Source organism: Poecilia latipinna, unplaced genomic scaffold (genome assembly GCF_001443285.1).
Source record: "Poecilia latipinna isolate Pla-1442-1.1 unplaced genomic scaffold, P_latipinna-1.0 Scaffold91, whole genome shotgun sequence".
In the NCBI taxonomy this organism is placed as follows: Eukaryota; Metazoa; Chordata; class Actinopteri; order Cyprinodontiformes; family Poeciliidae; genus Poecilia; species Poecilia latipinna.
In genome coordinates this window covers 197659-206291 of record NW_015112707.1, presented here as the reverse complement: position 1 = coordinate 206291, position 8633 = coordinate 197659, and the positions used below count along the sequence as shown (strand labels likewise).

At 38.1% G+C, this 8633-nt stretch overlaps 1 long non-coding RNA gene across 1 annotated transcript in view; it reads left to right on the top strand.

Moving 5' to 3' along the window:
- Positions 1-2998: 2998 nt before the first annotated feature.
- LOC106941108 (uncharacterized) overlaps positions 2999-8633 on the top strand; it is a 9253-nt gene continuing 3618 nt past the window's right edge. Inside the window, exons 1-2 of the long non-coding RNA XR_001423268.1 lie at positions 2999-3019; positions 5429-5431. This is a non-coding gene — a long non-coding RNA (uncharacterized LOC106941108). The remainder of the gene's footprint in view (positions 3020-5428; positions 5432-8633) is intronic.

Genomic DNA, 8633 nt, shown 5'->3' with positions numbered 1-8633 from the left:
CATGGCGGGCCACATGTTTGACACATGTGACCTAAATTAACTACCATGCTGTTACTCATGCAATCTTACAATAAGATGTTCCAACAATCAGTCCAACTACAACACTGAGCAGTAATACAAATGTTAATAGAGTGTCTGATTTAGCTACATTATACCTATCACATATAGTTCATATCACATTTAATGAAACAAAACAATGTGCTGCATATATATAGCATGTCATAAAAATAATCATGGTGATCTGCCCTGGTTGCACCTTACTACATAATGATGTAAAACTTAGAAAATATAGAATATATGCCATGCTAAATTCTAACATCTCCACTGTTTTCTGCTAGTTTCTTACTGATTTGCTGCCATAGTAACCAGTTTCATGTAAAAATTAGCTTTCATTTCATGGAAGGAGCTTTTCATTTCAGCATGTGCTAATATTTACTGTAACACATCAGACATGGTGTGAAACACTGTGTGAAAGTCCAATGTTTACAAAACACTTGCTACTGACTGCCTCCACACAGCAGCAATCCATCAGATTATACTCTGAAATCAGTTTTTTATTTTTATTTTTTATGGAATCATTTTTCCCTCCTTTCTTTCAGTCAGTATGTATCAAACTACTATATCACAATATAGGACAAGTGGGCTTTAGCAATACCATTATTTCAACATGTGGTTTTGAGAGTCAGTTCCTTACCTTTCACCAATTTCAACAGTCATGTGTGAGCTGTAAACGTGACATTTTGTAGTTGTATCACATCTTCCTGTAATCCTCCTCTGGATTGGCTGCAGCAACTCACTTGAAGGTCATCACGTGAGAAGCTTAGAAAAAATGCCATGAGAAAAATGCTCCAGTGACCTCTACATGGGTTGAATGTAACCTGCAAGTGCTGGATCCTCAAAGGAAACTTAGACACACAATATTAATTTGTATTTGTTGGCTGTTTCTCTGAGCAACTTAACCACAAAAATTACTTGAACACACTCTCTGTAATATATATTTCTCTGTAGAGTTTATTGCTATTCAGTGTCGCAATAAAATACATTGCTAGATCTGAAGAGATTAACTGAAAAACCAGCTACTGATCAGGGGATTTATGTATGAAGAGTCCTAACTGCTGATGAGCAGGTGACCATTCATCCATCATCTCAGCTGAATCCAGGATTAGGTCACTTAGGTACCAGCCTCAGCAGGGAGACTTTCTCTTTCTCTCCAACCACTTGGGCCAGCTCCTCCAGAGGAACACACAGTTCCTCCCAGGCCAGCCGAGAAACACATCCCCCCCCCAACATGTCATGGATCTTTCTCTGATTGTCTTTCCAGTAGGACATTCCCAGAACACTTTACAAGGGAGGCATCCTAACCAGATGCCCAAGCCACCTTAACTGGCTCCTCCCAATGTGGCGGCTCTCCTCTGGGTCCCTCCCTATTGAACAAGCTACTCTTCCTCTTTAGAAGGGAGAGCCCGGACACCCTGAGGAGAAAACTCACTTTGGCTGCTGTATCTTATTTTACAGTAACCATCCAGAACTCATGACCGAACATGAGGCTGGGAATGTAGATCAACTGGTGAATTGAGAGCTTCAACTTTCAGCTCAGCTCGTCCTTCACCACGCCCAGTACAGCACTTGCATCACTGCAGACAACACACCAATCAGCCTATTGATCCCCTGCATGAAATTGTGTTCATGAAGGCTATGAACAGAACCAGTAATAAAGGTCAATCTTGGCAGAGTCCAACTCTCATTGGAAACAAGTATGTCTTACTGCTGTTAATATGAACCAAGCTATGACCCCAGTCATACAGGGAGCTAACAGTCCAGACCAAGTGGCTTGGTACCCCATACTCTCAAGAACCCCCACAGGACTCAACTGAGGGAGACTGCAGAGCGTCTTCTCTGAATCCACAAAACACAAACCATCAGTGGTTGGTCAAACTCCCATGCAGCCTCCAAAACCTTACTGAAGGTGTAGAGCTAGGCCAATGTTCCACAGCCAGAACAAAAACCAAACAGTACCTCTTGAATCATGACTGTCTGAGGGACCCTCCTCTCCAGAGGCCCTGAACAGACCTTACCCAGGAGGCTTAAGAATAATCCCCCTGTAATTGCAGCACAATAGGGGGGATCCAACTGCTATGGTTGCATACTCATGTGGTTTCCTAAAACTAGAAGAATTTTCAGTTGGAAACTTTTGGGCCATTTTTCTGGATCGAGTTCTGAGAACTTTACTTTCTGGATTCTGAGGCATTGAAAACTTACGGATTAAACCAAGAGATTTATTCTATTTAAATATGTATTGATCAAACACAGGTGACATTCTGTTTCCCACCTACTTTGACAACAGCAGGGCTTTTAAACAGATATGTTTTGTGGCTTTCTCATAAATCTCTACGAAAGTATTGATCTTAATTTCCCTTTGCAGATCAATGTTTTATATCCATGCTGCATTTCCACCGTAAATAATTGCTTTTCTTCTTTCCAAACATTTTTTTTCTTAAAACCTGTCAAAGTTGTCATAAATCTGACCTTGAATTCTGTTTCAACTCTCTGACTCCCACCTTGACATTCCACAGTGCAGCTGAGACTCAAAAATGTATTCAGCTTATCAGTTATTTCTGCCACCCAGCAGCTCCCTCTCAATAAATATGGGGTTGACTAAGTTGATATGCCTTGGAGGCATTTTAAATATTCTCCCCCAAAATATCTATTCATAAAGGGGGGGGGGGGGGGGGGGGGGGGGGGCAGGATAACGTAATTGGGTGATTTATGACCTTTTCACACCACTGAAGCGATTAACTGAAGACATCATTCGGAGCTGTCAGTCAAACTTATTGTTCACATGGAAACGAAACACCATGCAGTGGAGAAGTGAGCCGGCTGACTTAAATGATGCCTCCTTCTGAATCTTTTCACTAAAGTGGCCTCTTCAAAACTGTTAGATGAGCTCTTATTGTGTTAAGAAAGAAACTTCTTCGATCTTCCAGCTACACCAGCAAAAAAAAATATATATATATATATAGTCAAAGGTTCAGGTAAATCTGTGCATGTATCTATCTCAAGGGTGACATGCTTTGAGCTGAATACCATTTCATCCCAGTGCTCGTTGCTCGCTTGCTGCTGGTCACAGACCTTGACTATGTTCAGAGCTTAATAGTACATCTGGGATACATCTTCACATAAAGCTATCATTATACCAGATTTAATGATCAGGCACAGTGATTTGTCTTTATAGGTCTTCTTAAGAGCGCACACACCTGCATCTCCGGAGCCTTCTTTGCTAATAACACCAGGAAGAACAACTTGACGATAATTGGCTCATCATTTCAAGTGTGTTCAGGCATAGAGCCCCCCCACTCCTTCTTCCCTCCTCCTCACTGATGCTCAAAAAAGTCTCAGCTTTGGAAAAGGATGAAATTGGATAGAATTGCCTCCTGGATGGGATTTCATGTCTTTGGCATCAACACGTTTTTTTCCCCAGCCTATGGAGCGCTGAGCACTTAATCTTCACTGTAACCCAGAGTGTTGCTGAAGAAGCCTTTAGTACTGATGACAAACTGGCAACATAGCCTTTTTTAATAATCCCACAATTTTCTTAAAAATCCATAAAATCATTATTTTGTATTTTATTTTTGGTATTTTATTATCTGATGCGGATGCATTTATGATTAAATGGCTGTTATCGCCACATTAACTAAGTCCCTGTTTTGCTTTCTACTGCCTTGACTGCTTTACTCTTTTAAAGCTTTTATTCAACTGTGATCAACAAAATTTTGTTACAAAACAATTACAAAAACAGCTTTGCTATCAAAATGAAAACTGATTTCTACAAAGTAATGACATTTAAATCAATGTATGTGACATAAAATGGGTGATTTCATAAATATTCACACCTTTCAAGTCAGTATTTAATGCTAACTGGTTGCATGGATAGGTCTCGATCAACCTTTCATATCTGGACACTGCCATTTTACTCCACTCTTCCTTACAAGAGTGGAGTAACCTTATCCATTGATGGAAATATACATTGGTTGATAATATTATTCAGTTTCACTTACTGGACCAAAATGTTACAAATTGATTAACATAAGCAGATACGCGTGATAATGCAAATATATTTCCTACCTTGTAAATCAATTGTATATAAATTATTTCACCTATGTCTCTTGCTCTATTAAGCTTAAACGACAAAAATTTATATCCTTCCCCAAAATATGCAACTTGGAAAATGTTCATGTCATTTGCTTAAATACAGTCAAAACTGTCCAAAAATATCATAACACACAAGAGTTAATATGAGCAAATCAACCTGGGATCCACCCGACTGATGTATGATATGTATCATACTGTGTCATAAATTCAAACCAGTTTTCCTCAAGATATACAAGTGCATCTTGAGGATAAAGTCATTATTTATCCTAAATTAATTGTTTATCATCATACTGATCACACTTTTCGTTGAGAAATTTGTTACTCTAGACATCATTGTGCTAAAAAAATAAAATAAAGCAGAGAAACTACAAAAGTATAAGAACTTTTGTAGATCTTACAAAAGAAGCGATTGTAAAGCTAAACTATTGTCTGTGTGGACTGCAAAATCTGTTAAAGCATCCATTAATCCAAACCTTAATTAATGGTTTTAACTATTTTTGCTGCCCTTGCCGTCTCGTAATCCCTTTCAAGGAAAGTAAGAAGGATGGATAATATTGTGATTGGACACAAATCACGTCTTAAAATTAAACCAGTCTGTTCTACAACTGGTGTAGCTGTTAAAATCCCACATCTAATAGCCAAACAATGTTGCCATGCATTCATGGTTTTTTACTTTTGCATATGCACAAAAGCAAAAAAAAAAAAAAGTGTTTGTTTTATTTCACCATTTCCCATTTAATTCTGGTTAATTATACAGATGTCTCACACAATATGAACTGCTATTTGAACAAATTGAAATGAACTTCGTAACATTTTTGGATCGTGGTTGTCTTTCTTCCCCTTTTGTCCTTTGGGCTTGCAGACTCTCAAGCTTAATTACCAGAGGTAATGGAAGATGAAGCTAAATGGCACTGATGGGGTCCAACAGAAGGTCATTAGGTGTCCTCATTATCGTCCAACTGATGTGAAAAAGGTTTAAGTTGTTACTCCAATCCCGGTGGATAATGTTCCTTTCAGTTTGTCTTTGCAGGGAAGGATTATACGGTGCAGGCAGGTAGTAGAGGGACAAGTAGGGAGAAGCCTAAGCTAAAAACCATGTGTGCATGTATGACGCTGGCTTACAGTTTTACACATCATGAGACGTGTTAATTATGTTGCATGAGTAAGCTACATTAAAATTAGTACACCATTTAGTGTTAACGTCTATTAAAACTTAATCTCCTGAAAGATTGAAATTTTGACATTTATAGAGAGTTATTCATCTCTCACGAATCAAAAGAAAGTTTTATGGACTGCCTCTGTGCTCTGATTTCTAACACCAGCCTGAGTGAATTACACAAAGACGTGGAAGCACTTTTGATTCAGCAACTTACAGCCCCAGAGTGATAAAAACAGAAAATAATGTGTACTCTTGTAGAACTACCTTCATTTCTGCTGAGGTGGTTTCGCCACCTCTGTTTCTATATCTTTCTCAGCTACAAGAATAGTTAAGTTTGGCTCTGTCTGCTACAGGTCACCTTTAAACAGGCAGGGCATTCTGTTCTCTTTTAGCATTGGCTTTTGGATGACTGAAGCTTACTGACTCCAGATGAGATCCTTAAATAAAAAATTACTAAGTGACATGAGGTGCAAGTCCAAGGTGTTCTAAAAAGAAAAACAAAGTCTTGCACAAAATTTGACAAATGTCACAAATCCAAATAGAAAATCAGTTCTGTCTGACTCATGCATGCACAGGGAGAACATGCCAACTCCATGCAGAAAGAGCTCAGGCTAGGACTTGAACCCACGGCCTTTTTGCTGGAAGGCAACGGTCCTACCAACTGTGTTACTGTGCAGTCCAAAGTGCATCTAATACCACAGAGATTAATTTGTTCCCTTTGCCTTACTGAAACCCTTTGTCAAACAGATTCCTGTGATAATTGAGAAGCTCTGTGAAGATTAGGAGTTTTTCAAATGTGACTGAGGAAATGTTACCAAAAGCCTATTGAAACAGCTGAACTTTATTTTCAGGTTAATCAAATACACATACGAGTATTTATATTTTTAAGTTTGAAAGTAGCGAATAATTGTGAAAACAACAAAATCCCCATTCACTGTAAAGAGGTTCACACACTGAGGCAACCACATTGTATTCTCTACAACTTCTGCTTATTTATACAACTTATGTGCAACCTTAAAGGTGGAAAAAATTCTGAAATTATTTACCCTGGCCTCATTTTCACATCACAAAGTCTGCTATTTTAACGGTGTTTTGTGAGTATTATTTTGTATTCAAACCCTAACCCTATAAAAATCTGAAACATGTTCAAGCTTTTGATTAAAAAAAAAAAAAACACCCAAGATTATGCACAAAAAATAAAAATTGGGACACAGTGTTACAATCATCAAAGCAATGTTTTATTGTAGTACTCATAGTTGCTCAGACACGTGTATATACAAATACAGATCATTTTCCTGTCAAATTTTCTTTCATTTTATATACTGTAAAAGAGCAGTTTGGAAACAGTCCCCACTGATGGAAAAGCGGGAGTGGGGTTGAAAGGTGAGGGAGAAAGGACAGCAGGTGGAAGTTATACAAGGACAAGAAGAACGGAGGCAGGACATAAAACGAACAAGTGTTTTCATCAGCAAGAGGAGAGCTGAGGAGCTTTACCCTGCACACAGAGCATAGATCGATGATAGGGTTCACCCTCTAACAATCCAGTTCAGGATTTGTTAGGTGGGGTGCTCTAATCCTTGAACTGTTCCTAAGACCACCATCTACAGTAAGAAAAAGTGATTTAGAGGTTGTTAAAAAGACAGAGAAAATTGAAGGGCCCCATTGTACTCTCTTCGAAGCCAGCAGCTGCTCTGTGTACAAGCACAATGGCAAAAAGTGTCTTGAACACAGATGGGTTAGAGGCTGAGGGGCTAAGGCATGGGAAACGCTCTTCATTGCCAAACAAAGTTGCCGCTTCGCTTTTACTGTGGCGACAGAAAAAGAGACACAAAAAACTCAAAGTGTCACACTGGAAAATGTCTACAGTGATGTATCCACTCATAAACCCCTCCTACTGGGAGTGAAGGGAAAAGAAGGGCACAAGTCGAGGATGAACACCATGGATGCTTACAGAATGTCAGGTTTAGAAAAATAAAAGTAAGAGTTGCTTTTGATCTACAAAATGAAGCACCTCACAAAACCCAATTTTAAATCTCCCAACAATGGCTTGTGGTATGTACATTTGTCACGTGTGAGTACAGAGTCTGACATCACTCGAATGGGGGATGCAAAAACACAGAACATGGAAATGACCATTAAATCTAATACATCAGCATGAAAAAGAAAACAGAAAAAAAAAAAAAACAAAGTCTTGAAAACTTCAGATTTTTTTTTTTTCTTTTTTATACGTTATCAAGTTCATGCGCATGCCACATAATGAAACTGGTGAGATCCTTCCATTAAAAAGCCAACTTTCCACTCAAAAAACGCTTCCAAATCCTGAAGGCAAGAAAAAGTACAAATAGGCCATCGATCAAGTCCCAAATGCTTCTTTTCGTAGGCAGAATCTTTCCATGAAGAGGTGGTGACTGGTTTAAAACATGTAAGAGGTGAGCCTCCCGTTGGCTAATGTTCCAGCCAACTGCACGGTGTCCGCAGCTCCCGCAGGTTTCCCCTTTTTGTTTGAATTCAAGAGTCTCTTTAGGCATTGAGGATTAAAGCACACACAATGCATTGTTTGAGAACAGTACACACTCCGCAAAACCCAGAGATAATACGGTAACTGATTGTTTTTAGAAAATACATAAGAACCAAATTAATACTTTAATATCAAACACTATATACATCGAGAAGTTTTCCTAATAATAATAATAGTCATAATCATTATCATCATAACAATAATAATAATTATACAGTTTTAACAATGGTTTATCTCTTGTTTTTTTTTATTTGTCCTCCAGAAAGGTACAAAACAGATACTAACCTAACACTACTATGTTGTATGGTTGTCTACCTCAGGATACACAGTATCCAGTATATAAGTTGATTCTCATTTCCCAGGTTTGGGTTATGTGCAGAAAAAAAAAAATCATGGCATTGATAGCAAGAGAAAAAAAAAGACAATTAGTGTTGATAATCATAAAACTGAAGATGGTTTCTGATTATAGCCTGCAGACAAGCGTCCATGTTGAATCTTCTGCAGTGCTCATATCCCCGTGGTGATATTCTGAAAATTAGTACCTCATTAAATGGCCTCATCTCATATTACCTCTTGTAGCTGAGCTGCTATTCTGCTGTAATAGCATTGTTACTGCAGTATATAAAAGGAACAAATGGCTGAAGGCAAACGTTGTTTTTGAGAAAAAAAAAAAAAAAAAAAAAAAATATATATATATATATATATATATATATACATATATATATATATATATATATATACAGAGAGAGAGAGAAAGAGAGAGAGAGGCAGAGACAGAGAGAAAGAAGTATATATTTATAGATTGAC